The sequence below is a fragment of the Callospermophilus lateralis genome, unplaced genomic scaffold (genome assembly GCF_048772815.1).
Source record: "Callospermophilus lateralis isolate mCalLat2 unplaced genomic scaffold, mCalLat2.hap1 Scaffold_413, whole genome shotgun sequence".
Lineage (NCBI taxonomy): Eukaryota > Metazoa > Chordata > Mammalia > Rodentia > Sciuridae > Callospermophilus > Callospermophilus lateralis.
This window is the reverse complement of record NW_027514365.1, coordinates 757,052-773,869: the sequence shown is the minus strand read 5'-3', so window position 1 is coordinate 773,869 and position 16,818 is coordinate 757,052. Positions and strand designations below refer to the sequence as shown.

Sequence of the window (16,818 nt, the reverse complement as noted above, 5' to 3'; positions counted from 1 at the left end):
TTTAGACCATGAACTTTAAAACTACATTAAATAAGTTTACCACTCTGTACCACAAAACCATTTCATGGGTGTCAATTCTGTATATAAGGTTTGAAACCTCTTGGACCTTTTAAAATATATAATATATAAATTTGTAAATTATTATACAGATTTTGTCAATATTATTTTGACAAATCATGTACCATCCATCTTAAGCAGCAGTATCACCTACCAACTCCTGAAATATCACAATTCCATCAAGTATAGATTCACCCAAAAATTTCATTTTAGATATGAGTGAATATGTTTTCACCATACCCTGTTCTTACATATAAGGTAAGAAGAATTAAAAACAAGCATGTTGTATTCATTAAAAAAGATTAAAGAAAAAAATCATCACTTCTTAATGATTCATAAACCACTCCTAAGTCTCCTTTTTATTCTACTGTATTTAAAAATTGTTCTTCCTGAAGTTTCAATTTAAAGTCCTCTCTGATTCTTTCCAGCAATTCTGGTTTAAAAATAACATCCAATGCAGTCATTGCCAGAGCCTTGGCTGTTCGCAAAGTGTAGAACTGAGCTTCTTATGATCCTGCAGCTTTAGTGTACTCTTCAGTATGATTCAAGGCGTTGGATACAATGTAAAATATGGATGAATTCCAGGAACCACAAAAGAAACATTTCCAAAATCGGTAGATCCTGAAGTGTCATTCAGCATTGTATCTTCTGAAATGAACTCCATTCCCAGCTTTTCTCCATTCTCCATGTAAGCTTTCCATTGGCTCTTGTTGGGTAGAACATTGTAATAATCATGTGCTCCACCTTTAATTTCTACTGTGCACCCTGTAGCCAAAGCTGCAGATCTGAAGCAATCTTCTGCCTTTTTGGTCAAAACTTGAAGTTCTTTCAATGAGGGTGCACGGAAGTAATAAATTAATTCAGAGTAAGAGTATTTGGTTTTACACTACCATTTTTGATTATACCATGAACTCTCCAGGTTGGTTTCATTTCCTGTCTTAACACAGACAAATTGTTGTAGGCAAGAACAGCAGCATCTAAGGCATTGACTCCTTCCCAGGGGTAAGCAGCAGCATGAGATGCTTTTCCATAGTATTTCACAGTCACATCATGTTCGGCCACATCGGGTAGATAAGCAGCATTTTCTTGGGATGGATGGGCCATGAAAACAACATGGAGGTTTTTAAAAGCTCCTGCTTTAATTAGATCAATTTTGCCACCACCATCTTCTTCTGCAGGGATTCCCAGGACACTTACCTTCACCAAAGGAGGAGGCCCAGGGAGGCTCTCTAGGGGCCCCCTCAAGCCCAGAGCGGCCGCCGCCCCAACCTCGGCTATGAGGTTATGACCGAGGCGTGGCCGATGCTGGGCATCGCGTCGTACTCGCAGAGGAAGCCCAAGTGCTGCGAGCACCGTGTGGCGCTCCGGGTCTCCCATTCCGCACGAATGGCTGTCGGCAACTGATAGTGCGGCTGCACCACCCAGGAGGCGGCCGGGGTTCCTGCTCGAAGAAGCCCATCAGCACACGGTGGGCACGGTGTTCCTCGTAGGCCAGCTCAGGCTCGCTCCAGATGGCTTGGCTCAGGGCCCCCAGCCGCTCAGTCGCCTCGTCAGTGCGCTCTGCCGCTTGCAGTTTCAGCAGCTCCAGCTCTGAGAAGCCATCACAGGCACCCCCGACCTTCGGCCGCTCCCCTCCGGGTCTCATCGTGCCCAGGTCCCCCAACCTTTCAGGACTCGGCCTGCTAGCTCAACCGCACAGAGCGTCCCGCCGCACTTGCTCACTTATTATTGTAATTTCTTACAAAAACTGAGTCCCAGAGAAGATAAGAGGTACTTTCCTGTGTAATGGGAAGCCATGCAAAGAACCTAGCATGACATTCTTCATGCCTTCTGCCATTCTCCCTGTCCGTGAGAGGCCCTGGCTAGGGAAACTTGTATTAGCCAGAGACAGCACTATGCTCCAAAAATAAGAGAGACTCTTTGGATTAGAGAAGGCCAAAATAAACCTCAGAGTTATGGTTGGTAAGCTGTGATTATTGCAGTGGTTTTTTTCTGACATTGTGCTGATTTTCAGAGATTATGAGATAGCCCCCCATTTTAAAAACAAAACACAAAAAATTATTTCTTCATTCCATTAGTGAACTGAGAATGGTTTTTATTTTCTTTCAAGTTTTTTGCCCAATTTTCTTGATGCAGCCCCCACATTTGTAAGTTTCACTAAGGCTAGACTAGGCCAAACCTTTGTCCTCCAAATGGAGCATGTTTTTCTATTTCAAAGTCTAGGCCCACGTGTACCTTGGGTTTTTTTCTCTTTTGTATTGATCACCAGCAAAACACAAGCTTGCAAAGGAAATGTCAATATTTCAGACTAAGCAGAATGGAGGCTACCCCTAACTTTTCTGACCTTAAATTCAGAAGAAATATATTTGATAGGAGATATAGAAATCAAAAGCAGAAAAAGAAAATTACCTCAACTGGGCTTTAAATCTGAAAGTAGTATTTAGAGCTAAGAAATAAATTTGAGTTAAATGCATCTTAGAATAAAAGCAAAACCAAAACTCCAGTGAAGAAACCAAACCATAAATGTAAGAAGGAAAGAATAAGACAATTCATTGGAAAAGCTAAAATTCTAGTAGAAATGAGATTAGAAAGAAAAAGAAGATGCAAAATGGATGAAAATGAAAAGAGAAGATCTGTGAGATCTAAATGTTGTGAGAGTTTCATTTGGCAAGGCAGAGGCTCCTCCATTGCCTTCAGGTTGGATGAGTCCCCAGGCCTTTCTAACGAAAGAGCAGTATGTGACCAAGCAGCATATTGTGATTTCCTCATTTCTCTGTAATGATGATGCTTTCAAAAAGTTCCTCCTTAGCTCTGTTATTTGGAATTTTTTCCCAGCCACCAAAACTCAAAATAATTATTAATTGGAGAAACTTTTTTTTTTATGAAAACAAATGCTGCTCTTTGATGATTTTCTCTATTCATGTTATTTTTAATGTTTTTACAACTTATTGCTATCTTTCCCCTTACTAAACATGAATATTTTGTTTTAATTAATTTTAGCATTCACATGAAAGAATACTTTGTATAGAGTTATTTATACAGTGTTTTGACCTTAATAACACTCTCTGGGAATAAAGTTATTTTCCATTATTTTGTTATTGTTGTTGTTTTTCCAAACAAAATCATGCTCTTTTAATGCATGGTATTATATTTGAAGATTGCTAATGCAATAATGAAGCCATAATCAACCTAATCCATAGCCAACAATGTTGTTTAAGCACCCACCAATATTGTGAGACTCTTTAAGCTACATTTTTATGCACTTCCTTTTGTTTGCTGTTTTTTCTAGGGTCTTGAATTTCCAACTAGACTATAAAATCCTCCATTATAGGGACAGTATTTTAATGCTTTTATGACCTCCATTGATATTGGTATAGTGCTCAGTAAAATGTGCATTTGAATGAGTGTGTGTTGAATTGATATAGTTCTTAAACATGGATATAATTGAGTCATGTAATGTCTCTGAGTTGCCAAGTTTTTGAGTTAAACGGTACTTAAATCAAAGTAGCTAGCTTCCTTAAAAATGATAAGATTCTTCTAAAATCTGATCATTCCTAATTCAATTTGTTAAAAAGATGCATATTTCAACGATTTTAGAATATCACGTATTTAATTGTATTTTTGCCATTTGACTTTAGAAATCTTAAATAAATTTTATTTAGTATACATCTTTTCTTTTTGGCAAAGAATATACATGAAGAGTTAGAACTACATACGTTCGTTTTTGGCAAAAATTCTTACTATATTGGCAAGGTTCAGTTGTTTCTTTTAAGATATTTATGTTTCTTAAAAGCTTCACAACAAACAATAACAATATGTGAATTATGTGAAGCTGAAGTTCATTCTGTATGTTGTGTATAAATTTATCTTCTCATGTGCTAAAATATTTGCTTTCCTCAGCACATTTGTACTGGCTCTGGTGCAATGTAAACCTTTGGAAGCTCTCAGTTTTCCTAAACATTTTTTTAAAGATTTTTTTTTGTTGTTCTAGCTCAGAATTCATTTTGTGTGCATGAAAGTTCTTGATTTAGAATTTAAAAAAATGTGTAAGGATTATAAAAACTTTCAGATCCATGTTGTTTTAGAGATTTATTGGTTAAAAAATTAACTTTTTAGTGCTCAAAGCTACTCTTTTTTTAATATTTACTTTTTAGGTGTAGATTGACAGAACACAATGCCTTTATTTTTATGTGGTGCTGAGGATGGAACCCAGGTCCCACCCGCTCTAGGGGAGCAAATCCCAGCCCTCAAAGCTACTTTTTATGTGAAGTTGCTTGTGTGCTTCTCTCTTTCTCTCCTTCCCTCACTGAATCTTGATTTCTATGTTATCTATTTGTCAAAGCCATCAGACTTCCATCTGTTTAATAAAAATAGTGTAAATGAAACGTTAGTTTTGGTATAATTAGTTGGTACCTTAATAGTTTTAAAGAATTTTTTATCCATTTCTTTTGGTATTTATGCTTGTAAGAAAAATTTAACATTGACTTTCCTACAGATACTATTAACATTCCGAAAATGGTGAATCCACATAATGAAAAATTTTGTGTTCACTTTTATTTGCAAAATACAATAATTAAACATTTTAGGGTAGTTTGTCAGGGCTATTCTGTAAATTTTCATCCAGGAGATGAGTCCTGAAGATATTGTGAAGCAACTGTGTTCAGGGAAGTAAAAATATAATATACTGGAATTGTGTGTAGAGGGTAAAGAGATCAAGAAAGTTCAGATCTGTCATTATTTAGAGTTAGACTTCATCCTTTAGTTGGTATAGAATTGTAAAAAAAAATAAAATAAAAGATAAAAAATTGAAAATTGAATAAGACAGTATGTTAAATTGAAAATTGAACAGGACAGTATGTGATATGTATTGGAAGGTAATAAAAAAGATAATTCTTTTTGTTCTTTTTAGACAATTTCTAGGGTGACTCATGGGCCCCAGGAGGAGAGATCAGGATAAGGTGGAATTATATCACTTACTAAAAAGAAATAAGAACTCAAAAGAGAAGGAAGGAGTTTAAATTTACCTAATAAAATACCTTCCTTAGCCTTTGTTTGACAACAGATAAGTAATGTGCAGATGTAGTGACAAGATGTAAAGCAAGGCACATCTCCTACACCAGCCACATGAACACCCAATAATCATCACACTTATGAACCAAAAGTATATTTATTCTATTTTTATAAGTTATAATAAAGATTGTTGTCATGATGAAATAAATGATTAAAATTTAATTCATTTTTATATAGGTCATAAAATCCATGCAATCAATTATATCTTGGTTAGTATAACAGATTGAATCATATCATAACTTTATCATAATCATATCGTAACTTCATGATATACAAAGAAATTTGATGTCAGGAAAATATCTAGAAGAATGGTCTGAATATTTCTTTTCTGCTATTTTTTTCCATTTTTTCTGAACCTTTCATTCTGTTATAATTCAGTTATCAATTTCATTTATCAATGAACATGTATGAAGTTCTAACATATATTTCAAACTAAATGTACTTGAGAAGTTCACTTGAAGTATGCACTTTAGTGTAAAACAGGAAGTTATATAAACTTATCTATGTCCTTCTCAATTCTGGCCATCCTTATTGCTATTCTCCTTTCAGTTCTCAGAATCAAACTAAATATCTCTGCTCAGTCTTTGTCAGTGCCAGATTTAGTATTTGTGCTATTTAGTAGTTGTACCCTATCAAGTTTCTTAACCTTTTTGAGGCCATAAATTCCTTCTATGAATTTTGCTTAAAAATATTTGCATCATAAAGTAGTTTTGAGACGTAGATAAAATAAAAAATTATTTAGAATATATAGTGCCTCAAAGAGATGCTAACACTATATGTCAATAATATCTTGGTGTGTCTTTAATATTACTTGTTTGCATTTTAAATCCTATCAGAAATATGTTTTAAAATTTATTTTTATAAAATAGAAAAAATCTAGCACTGACAAAGATTGAGCATAGACGAATTTTAATAAATTTGAAATTTTTAATAAAAATTTCTGTTATCATCATAGGTTGTTTTCTGTATATGGTTTACCTTATCAAATTAAACAGCTAAAATTTATATTTCTAAATATGAAATTAAAACCAACTGTGGCTCTACAGTGATCTTTAAAGAATGTTATAATTAATGATGTTCTTATTAAGATAGTATGTCCAGATATCTATTCTAATTTTCGATTTTGAAAGCCAAGATTAAGAGCAAATGCATTAAATTTGACATTAGGATAGGATAATTTTTCCTCAGTTTGCCCCTGTTTTAAATAAACTATTCCCCTCCCACTGTGGCAAAAGATGTATAGAATTTATTCATACTTTACTCTTCAAAAAGTTCTTAAGAGTAAAGGAAATGTCATTTAATATTTTATGACATATTACTTGAGAAAAAACCATTTGAATTCTCCTTTAACATCTAGATGAATTTTCCCTCTCCTTGCATCCCCTTAATATGTGGAAGAGCTAATTAAGGTGTGGAGCATTACAGAGTATTGTATGGATTGCTGCAATTAAGTGCACATCTCCAAGCAACATAGAGCCATTATGCAAAACTATTGTGAACCGATGATACATTAAGCAGCACAGCTCTGCTGTGTATCTAGTCCTTATTACTGAGAAATACTGCAGTTGAGATGGAATATGCAAATAGAAAATCCACACAAGGTCAGAGTGAGAAGGCCAAAATGTCACCCTTTGTTGGTTTCAAAATGAGAAATCCATTTCTACTGCATAATCAAGTTAAAATAGAAAAAGAAATCAGTCAAAGAAAATTCAGATATTTCTCCTCCTTTTTGCTTCTTTGTAAAATAATTCCTTGACTTTTGCCACTAGAGATAAATAGAAGAATTATATTCACTGCGTATTATTCCTCTGGGATGATTTTATACTTTTATTAATTTTCTAACATTTTTCCTCTTGTATTTACTCTAATGAGAGAAAATGGTGATAAACGATTACTCAAGAAGTCATCCATGATCATTGTTTTATTTACGCTTTTCCACTATCTGAGTTACCTTGAGAAAGAGTGTCTTTTCAATCTTTTCTTTCTCCATCTTAAGTACAACAATAATAATAAACAAATAAATGTTTATACTTTATTTTCCTAACAGGATAAAATGATGAATAAATGGTGAAATGATTTTTATTTAGGTAAATAAATTTGTAGTTGTTTCTCTTTTGTATTCATCTCAGGTGCACAGGGGTCATCTCATGATTTTCTGCATTTTGTCTCATGCTATTCTCCTAACTCACCTTTTTCTTATCCTTCATCCCTAATGCCCACTTCTCTGTTTATGCAGATTTCTAATGAGTTTTGTGTATGTACTTGGATAAATATAAATATGTCTCACTAAATAAGTCTTCTGTGCTTAATTCATATAGCTTTAATTCAATTTTATACATTTGAAATTGTACAAATCCAGTATAATTATCTTAACATTGTCTCCAACTTCTGATTATCTCTAATTCTGGCATTTCTGTGAACAATGCCAAAATAAAGCAATCATGTCTATGTTTTTTTTTCAAACTTTTTCAAGAATTGCTCTAAACTTAAATCTATGAGTGAAATAACTGGAACAAAGGATATATTACATTTAACTTCATTTATAGTCAGAATAATTCAATGATCTAAATTTTCATTTAAGTATTAATGTTTGTATACATAAATTTAGAGTATTCATATATTTAAAGATTTTCTGAGCAAGATGTAGATACTATTTATCTTATGTCTCCAGATATATGGATCTCTCTTTTTTAATTTTAAGAGAAAAAAATAGACTCATAGAAAAATTGAGGGAAGTTACGGAGACTTTTTATATACTCCTTGCCCCACATGAGCAGAGCTGCCTCAAGTTAATATTCTGTGCCAATAATAATATATTAGTATTTGTTATGAGTGTGTGTGTGTTATAGTCCTTGAAATTATACTGATATAATCAATATCCAAAATAGAGAGTTTGTTGGAAAAGACAAAACTCTGAACTTGGTAAAAAGATCAGAGATTGTCATCTATTAGTGAGAAAGGATTAAGCAAAGAAAAGAGGATTTGGTGGGGGGGAGGGTGGGTATGATGTATTGAACTCAGGGGCTCCCAACCTCTGAACCATATCCCCAGGCCTATTTTGTATTTTTTATTTAGAGATAGACTCTCACTGAGTTTCTTAGCACCTCAACATTGTTGAGGCTGGCTTTGAAATTCTGATCCTCTTGTTATAGCCTTCCAAGCTTCTGGGATTCAGGTATGCACCCATACATCTGGCTGAGAATCAAGGATTTTGAGGGAATTTTAACTATTCTGTATGATATTCCCATGGTGGAACAATAGATTAATTCAAATTATAGTAGAAGCTTTAAAATAATAATGGCTAGACAGAGCGTTTAATAAATAAATATTTTACCAAAACTGAAATTGGAATGGTAAGAAACATACTAAAACATGCTAACTGTCATTAGCATTAGGAAAGTAAAAATTGAAAGCACAAATCAATACTGCAGGAATGGCTATCATCAAATGACAAATATTACTGAGTGTTGTCCAGAATGTGGAGAAACTGCATCACTTACACATTGCTAGTGGAAGGCAAAATACTTCCAAAGCTTGGGGAAACATTGATTGATTACAGCAAAACCTGTGCCCTCTGAACCTGGCTGCAGCCAAATAAAACTGTTTCCTGCTGTCTTCAGTGCCTTACCTCTTCTGTACATACAACAGTAATAGTTTAAGATTCATATATTAGTCTGAAAACAATCAATAAATAATTAGAAAATTTGCATTTTCCACTTTATGCTAAAATGTACTGGGCATTTATTAGATGCCAGACACTCTTCTAAGCCTTTACCAACATTTTTTCATTTAATTTCCCTAAGTTATAAGTTTACCTATGAGAAAATTATGGCACATAAAGATTATAAATTTGCATCACTTATAAGTGGTGGAAGCAGAGTTTGAATCCAGGCTAAATGACTTCAGAGTTCAGGCATTTTTAAAAAATCCTTATTTTGCTTATTTATTTTTATGTAGTGCTGAGGATCAAACCCAGTGCTTCACATGTGTGAGGCGAGTGCTCTGCCACTGAGCCACAACCCCAGCCCCAGAATTAATGCATTTAACTATTCTGCCTTACCTTTTGATAAGCCCAGGGCATATATGACCCATAAGACATTGTTTAATGACCTTACAAATTACAGTGTCATAAAAACCTGGGCTCCTTTAGTTCTCACATATGAAAATTGCTGAGAAATTATAAGTCATTTTTCACATACACTCCGTAGCTTGTAAGGGATCCAGCCTAACTCCCTGCAAGATCTAATTGTCCATGTAAGATTAAAATATTTTTGAAAAAATGATGCCCTCTTCACCAGTTCTCCCTACCTGCCTGTCTTCCTTTCTTCCTTCCTGCCTTCCTCCCTCTCTCCCTTCCTTTATGCATTTATTTTTTGATGTGGATACCAGGGATTGAACTCAGGGACACTCAACCACTCAGCCACATCCCACCTGTATTTTGTATTTTATTCAGAGACATGCTCTCACTGAGTTGCTTAGTGACCTGCCTTTGCTGAGGATGGCTTTGAACTTTCATCCTCCTGTGTTGGCCTCCCTAACCAAACCACTGGATGACAGGCAAACACTACCACTCAGGCCATGTATTTATTTTTATTCTGACTTTTAATATCTGAAAAGATAAAACTTCAATGCATATACAAGGCATGCATAATACCAAATGCAGGAGGGATATAACACAATGGTTCCAGTTAAATCTTTCACAAAGCATAAACAATCTTAAGTTAGTGTGGACCTAATTAAACACCATCAAAATACATATGTGAAAACCAGACAGAATTAAAATGAAAAATGGACAAATCAGTTATCGTACGCTGATGAGAACATTCATTCAGGCCTGTGACAGTCATCAGTCTGGATGCACTGGGTGGATGTGGGGGAAGGGGCTCTTGGGAACTGGGTTGGAGCCAGGAGGCTCCAGCCAGGCCCAAGCACTCACAGACTGCAACTGCCTTAGGACCGCAGCCCCCACAGCCCACCTGGAAACTCCAGCACAGAATGGCCTCGGGAACAAATCCCACAAATTTTCAGCTTTCCATTCCCAATCAGATCAGGCCTAAGTTGTGTTTTGATTTTCATGCTTGCATTTTAGACAATAATTTTCTATCCTAGTGTGGTAGTAAATGAGAAGAGGAGGAAAAACCCACAGAAGCTGCTACACGTTTTTTCATTGCTGTTATTGTTGGTGACTTAGGAGCTGCTCCCATTAAGGAGTGTGTAGCTGCTGTGAGTTATGGCTCTGTACTTAAGAAATATGAAACTCATATTTGTGAAACTAAAGTTATTTTTCTTCCTCAGTTAATTAAAGTGTTCCTTGAGTTTAAGGCATGAAAATCAAACTCAGCAATGAGTTTCGACAACTGAGACTCCTGAAATGCAAAGATGGAAAATATGAGTCCATGGGGGCAGATTGCCTGGCAATTATGCTAAAAGCTCCTATTACTGAATATCTGTCTCCTAAGCCCAGCTATGGGCTAAGTTTATATATTCTTCACCAAATTCAAAGGTACTGTGGTATTATCTCCATTGCAGAGCTAAGAAATTGAGGCTTAGAAAGGTTCTTCTGTATCTTACCCAGGATCTTGCAGCTAGTGTACTGTAGAGCAAGGATTCTGTCTGACCTCAAGCTCAGATTCTTTGTATTTCAGCCACTTGCTAGACATTTTGTTGTTGTTGTTGTTGTTCTTGTTTTTTATTTTGCATTTGTTTTTGTATGGTGCTGGTGTGGAGCCCAGTTCCATACACATGATGGGCAAGTTCTCTACCACTGAGCTACACCCACAGTACCACCTGCAAAAATCTTAAAAGGAAATTGATAGTACTCTGGGGTTCTGGGGAAGGAAAAATTATTTCCATATATAAAGAATTATAAAATAAGTACATTCTTTCCACATGTTGAGGGATCCAAAATTATAGCATATCCTATTATGGCCTGCCATGAGGGAACTAGACCCAAGAATTATATGTAAGTCTATTCATTTTGCTCACACATGTCTCACATGAATGTTCCTCCATTCTTTAATCAAAGATGAGGACAATGATGAGGAGCAAGATGAAGAAGAGGAAATCAGCAGTACAACTATGCCATGTCCTCGCCCTACGTGCAGAGTGAGGCTGTGCCACTCCAGAAGAAGATCAAGAGTGAAGTGTCCCCACATCCTCTCAAGAGTTTCAACCTCCCAAAGGCTAAGAGCTTGAGCTCTGGACACTCAAACTTGGGGTACCTCAAGAATCGCCGCAAACAGAACATCATGGAGCGCCAGTGCCGCCATATCCTGGGATCCAAGTTGCTCACGCTCAAGGACAGGAGCTGGTGAAGAATAAGAAGGCCAGCCAGGTGGTCATTTTGAGAAAAGCCACGGAATACATTCACTACCTCCAGGTCAAGGAGCATTATCTTCTGCTGGAAAAGGAGAGATTGCAGGAAAGACAGCAGCAGTTGCTAAAGAAATATGAACTCATTTGAACGTGCTAAACCTTTCTCAAATGGGCAGTTAGTGCCACTTTGCATATTTCAATTTTTGAAAATATGTTTTTTCATTGTAGATGGACACAACATCATTATTTTTTATTTATATAGTGCTGAGCATCAAACCGAGGGCCTCATGCATGCAAGTCAAGTCCCCTACTACTAAGCTACAACCCCAGCCCCACATTTTGATTTTTTTAAACAAACATTGTGTTGACATTATTAATGTTGATTTACTTTCAAACTGGGTCTCTGTCATTTGTATCTGGGAGGGGGGAAGGATGTGTGGGGTTCAACCAGGACCTGGGAGATCCCACATGATAGGGTGCTGGGTGGCTTTTCAGTTTCCTGCATTTCACCTTCATGACAGTCATGGGAGTTTGTGACTTTGGGTCTGTGAAAGTCACCTTGTTCATTCCAGTTTTCAAACAACAGACAGTCATTCCTTCTTTTTACAATGCTCCTTAAGTTTCAGCACATTCCATGTAAGGAGGTCGCCATTTGATGCCTCTGGGGAATACTTCTGTAAACACCATTGACACACCTTCCATTCGTGTATGTCCTGGGTAACGAGTGGAGATTTTGCAGCCAGTATCAGACTGGAAGTTCACACTTAAGTATAGTAATAATACCTCAATGTTTGAGGAGTTTGTTTTGTATATAAATATAATATTAATCTCTGATATGTAATGTACTGATTTTTACACTGCCTATATACTTTAGTATGATGCTGATACAAAACTAAATTTGATACATACATTTTTATATGAAAGTGAGTTGTGAAAGTTTTGAGTAGATATTACTTTATCTGTTTTTGAACTAAGAAACTTTTCTAAAGAAATTTACTATTTATATGGATATATTTGTTCATGTTTGCTACAGAGAACTGGGTAAATGCAAAGTTCTATGTTTAATTTCTTCAAAATACATACATTTAGTGCTGCATCCTATAGCTAGCACTGTTAGATACCTCATGTTTATAAAAATATATAGCAATTAAATTATGCAAAAATGGAAGACTCATTACTTAGGCGCTGACAAACTGGGCAACAGCTCATCTACATGATGAGCAGCCTTCATCTAATGGGCTTTATTACAACACTGCAACATCACAACTAAAGGCTATGTATTCTTTTTTTGAGTGAATATGAAAATGGAACATAAACCAAATCTCAAAAATTCTAAAGAATGAATTCATGGCACATATCTTCTCTGAACACCATGAAAGCAAGCTAGAGGTGAGGCATGGTGGCCTCTGCCTGTATTTGGCCTGGGGCAAGCAGAAGGTTCCCATATTAAAAACCAGCCTGGGTAACCCAACAAGATCCCTATAAAAAAGTCTGTGGATACAGCTCACTCATAGAGGGCCTTTAGGTTCCATTCACCTCCAGCATCTTAAAAGTAAATAAATATTTAAATAAAAAATAATGTGTCAAAGAAAAAAATCATAATGAAAATTAGACAACTTTTTTTAAAGGCAGTACAATAGTTTTAACTGAATGCTGAATACCTAATAATAACGAAAAATAAGGAAGTAGATACAACTGTGAGACTGAAATGTTAGAGCCCCAGAGCTTCAAATGGAAGCCTGGGGAATTAAGGAAGCAACTATTCATTTCAAGAAATAAGAGGGGGAAAACACAACTAATTAAACCCAAAGAAAGTATAAACTTGTAAATTCACATATTTAAGGGAGGAAATATTGGCATCCATCTTTCAGGAAGTCTTGAGCAGACTGGGCTCTGTGGGAATAGGAAAGAGGGGTAAGCTGAAGGAGCGTTGAAAAATTCTACCAAATAATGGCTGCATGCAAAGCACTGAGATGGGTGCTGTATCCACCTCTGCCTTGGTTCTGAGCCTCCCCACTCCTCTGCACTCATCCATAGGTCCACTCTGGGCATCAATTTTTTCCTTGTCCCTTCTGCTCCAGGTGCTTAGAACTTTCCTCTTACTCCTGGACTGGCCTCTGTTTCATCAGAGCCCCTGGGCTGCCAGATGATCAACAAGGGTCAACCTGACTTCAAACACATACAAACTTTCCACAGCAGGGACACAGCTTCTGCCAACTCAGGCACAACTAGTATGACAGACATGTTTGTTGAACAAATGCTCTTACTGCAGAGCACCCCACCAACGGAGGATCTCCACACCTGGGAGTTGGAGCAGCTTGTGGGTGATGGATTTTCAGACAGAACACTTTATCCACTGCCTAACTCAATTCTGCAGAATACTCTCCTGAAAGTAAAGCCACAGACATGCCCTTCCAGAGGCAGGGAACTCTTCTGCCTGTGCTCTCTGGCAGTGAGTTTGGCTTGCTGATGTTCTCCCTGCTGAAACCTGAGTGTTCTCATTCACACCTGCCACTCAACTGAAGTGGGTTCCAGAACCCACAGAACCTCTTATGTCCTCAGTTCACTTTATTCATTTTCCATCATTTTCCCTGGAAATACTTAATAATAGGTGAAGGACACAGGACTAAGAATATGAAATTCCATCTAATCAGGGAGTTAAAACAGTTCAATGCTGATAACAAAAATCTTTTACTGACTCTCTTACTAAACCATTTATCAGAATTTTGGTCATTGCTAAACTTTTTGTTTCCACATGTATTTGATTACTTGAAAAGGTAGGTAAGACAATATGTAACATTTTCTGGTTTTTTTTCCCCCAAACCTCAAAATACTTTCTCTTTGCTGACATTATTTCCTTTCTTCTAGGTAGCTAAATTGAATTATTATTTTTTCATGTTCTTTGTAGGGTATAATATGTGTTCCATTTTTGACACAAAGTATGTGAGAGCAGATAAAAGATGATTTAAAAATTAACTTGCATTGGAGTGGGGAGGTAGCTCAGTGGGATTGTACTTGCCTAGCCATGTGAGGCCTGGGTTTTGTTTGTGAGCACTGTAAAACAGAACAGAACAGAACAAAACAAAAAACTCACCTCTTTTTATTAAAGAAAAACTAAAATTATTACCTTCCACAAATTCTTCTTAGCTTTAGATAAATTTTCCTATTTTTAACTTTATTAAATAATCCATGGAGATAAAAATGTTAAATGTATTCCCAACTTAACATGTAAGAAAGCCGAAACAGTATAAAGGCTGTGACTCAATGGTAAAGCAATTACCTAGCTTATATGAGGCACTGGATTTGAATCTCAGCACCACATATAAATTAATAAATAAATGAAGGTCCATCAACAATTTAAAAAATAAAAAAGCCTATTCACAAAGTTATTATAGAACATAACTCAATTAACACAAGAGTGAAGATTAAAACCAAGGTTTACTGATTTTAACCTAGTAGCTTTATTCTAGAAATTGTGTGAATTTTAGATTATATCATAAAAATATATGGTAAAAGTATACTCATTGGAAGAGGAGACAAAATGACAAAATATTTCACATGGAAATACAAGAAAATGAGGTCAAAATAATAGATATTTACTTCTACGATCATGGGAAAATGCTGTAATGTTTTATTTTGAAAATGTATTCTATATCTGATCATGAAATACTGGTGCCCAAGGTCAGGCTGGTTATTATGACTATGCAAACTTTTATTCAAGGACAATATTTTAAAGTCCTGTGGAGACCTATTGAGTTGGAGAATTGAAATTTTTAAAAACATACATTAGGCAATTTGTGTTTGAAAACATCTGGTTTCATTACTATATAAAAGTAGCAGTTTTTCAAATTTTGATATACTAAAAATATAGTATTTAGAAATGTTATTAGTATGTATATATTTACACTTAATTGCTCACTTTAATGATTTTTTTACATTGCATGGAACTAAGGATATGCATTAGATATATTATGAAGTTATATTTGTGATAAACTTATAAATATTTGTTGAAATGTATCAGATAAAACCTATAGAAATACACCATATGGCCATGGGTTTTACACATTATTGTTAATTCTACAGACATGGCATGGAGATGCCACAATGCCAGGGACCCAGAAAAGACAACCTCCAAAGATAACTGAGGTCAGGGTTCACTGACTCCACAAATACTTCTTAAGCACCCACAGCATTCCCTGCACTGGGCTGGGAGCAGGCAGGGACCAGCCCGTAAAGGGCTCGCAGTCCAGGTCTGTCTCTGGTTATGACCCCCAAGGAGCTGTGAGCAGGCATCTGGGAAGAGGGGTCCTGAACCAGCAGGATTAGGAGGGCTTCCTGGAGGGTGGGCTGGAGGAGCAGAGAGCCAGAGGAGGCAGAGGACGCATGGGCACCCTGGGAAGAGACCAAAGACCAGGGCGACTGGCAGACTGGCACGGGAAGTGGAGCAGGAGACGTGAAGCTGGGCGGCCGGCACCTGCGGCTCTCGCCAGGCTTCCTGGGCCGCCGTGAGGAGTCCAAATGCAGAATGATGGGCAACGGAGGGTCCACCTAGGAGTCCCCAATCAGGGCCATTCTGCTTCCCTTGAAGCTCCACCAACACCCGCTCCTGGAAGCTTCCAGGCCCAGGGGAGCTGCCCAGCAAGCACCATCCTCTATTGGACCCTGGGCCCTGAGGAGGCGGTAGGTAGGAAATCAGCCCAGGGGCAGGCAGAGCATAGAAGACAGGCAACACATGCATGCCTGGGCACATGGCTCTTCTCAAGCCCCAGAAAGGTCCACAGTCTTGCTCCCCACAAGAGGGGCCCTGTCGCAAAGCTTGGGCACTGCAGGGGCTTGGGGAAGATGGACGCTCCAGATCTCCAGGCGATTCATGATGGCACGAGGAGTCGTGAAGTGCTGCCCCCAGGCTTGATGTCCCTTTGACTTTGTACAAAGAGGATGACATAAGCTACTCATGGGGCCGTTGTGGGGTCAAGTCCCACAGGGATCCTGCCTCTCTGCTCACTCAAGTCTTCCTTCTCCTGGAAACTTCCTAGGATTGAGCCCCTGGAGTTGAACTTGACTTTTCTGCTTCTCACTCTGGAGGGCAGATGTGTATGTTGTGGTGTGTGCATGCACATGGGCTTTTGAGTGAAGCTGTGTGTTAATTCTTCAGAGCCGCCTTTTCCCTTGGATATGGCACAGTGCCTAGGGCCCATACGGACATAAGTGGCCCACAAAAATGGACAGGGTTCACGTGTGTAAAAATCAGAATGAGCTGGGTGCAGTGGCAACTCAGGAGGCTGAGACAGGAGGACTGCAAGTTCAAGGCCAACCTCAGCAACTTAGTGAGACCCTAGGCAACTTAGTGAGATCCTGTCTCAGAATAAAAAATTA

General features: G+C 37.2%; 2 pseudogenes; both read right to left on the bottom strand.

Annotated features, from left to right (window-relative positions):
- Positions 1–407: 407 nt before the first annotated feature.
- Positions 408–1,702, bottom strand: LOC143388025 (xaa-Arg dipeptidase pseudogene; annotated as a pseudogene).
- A 3,411-nt stretch (positions 1,703–5,113) lies between these two features.
- Positions 5,114–5,222, bottom strand: LOC143389443 (small nucleolar RNA U13; annotated as a pseudogene).
- Between the last annotated feature and the right edge of the window lie 11,596 nt (positions 5,223–16,818).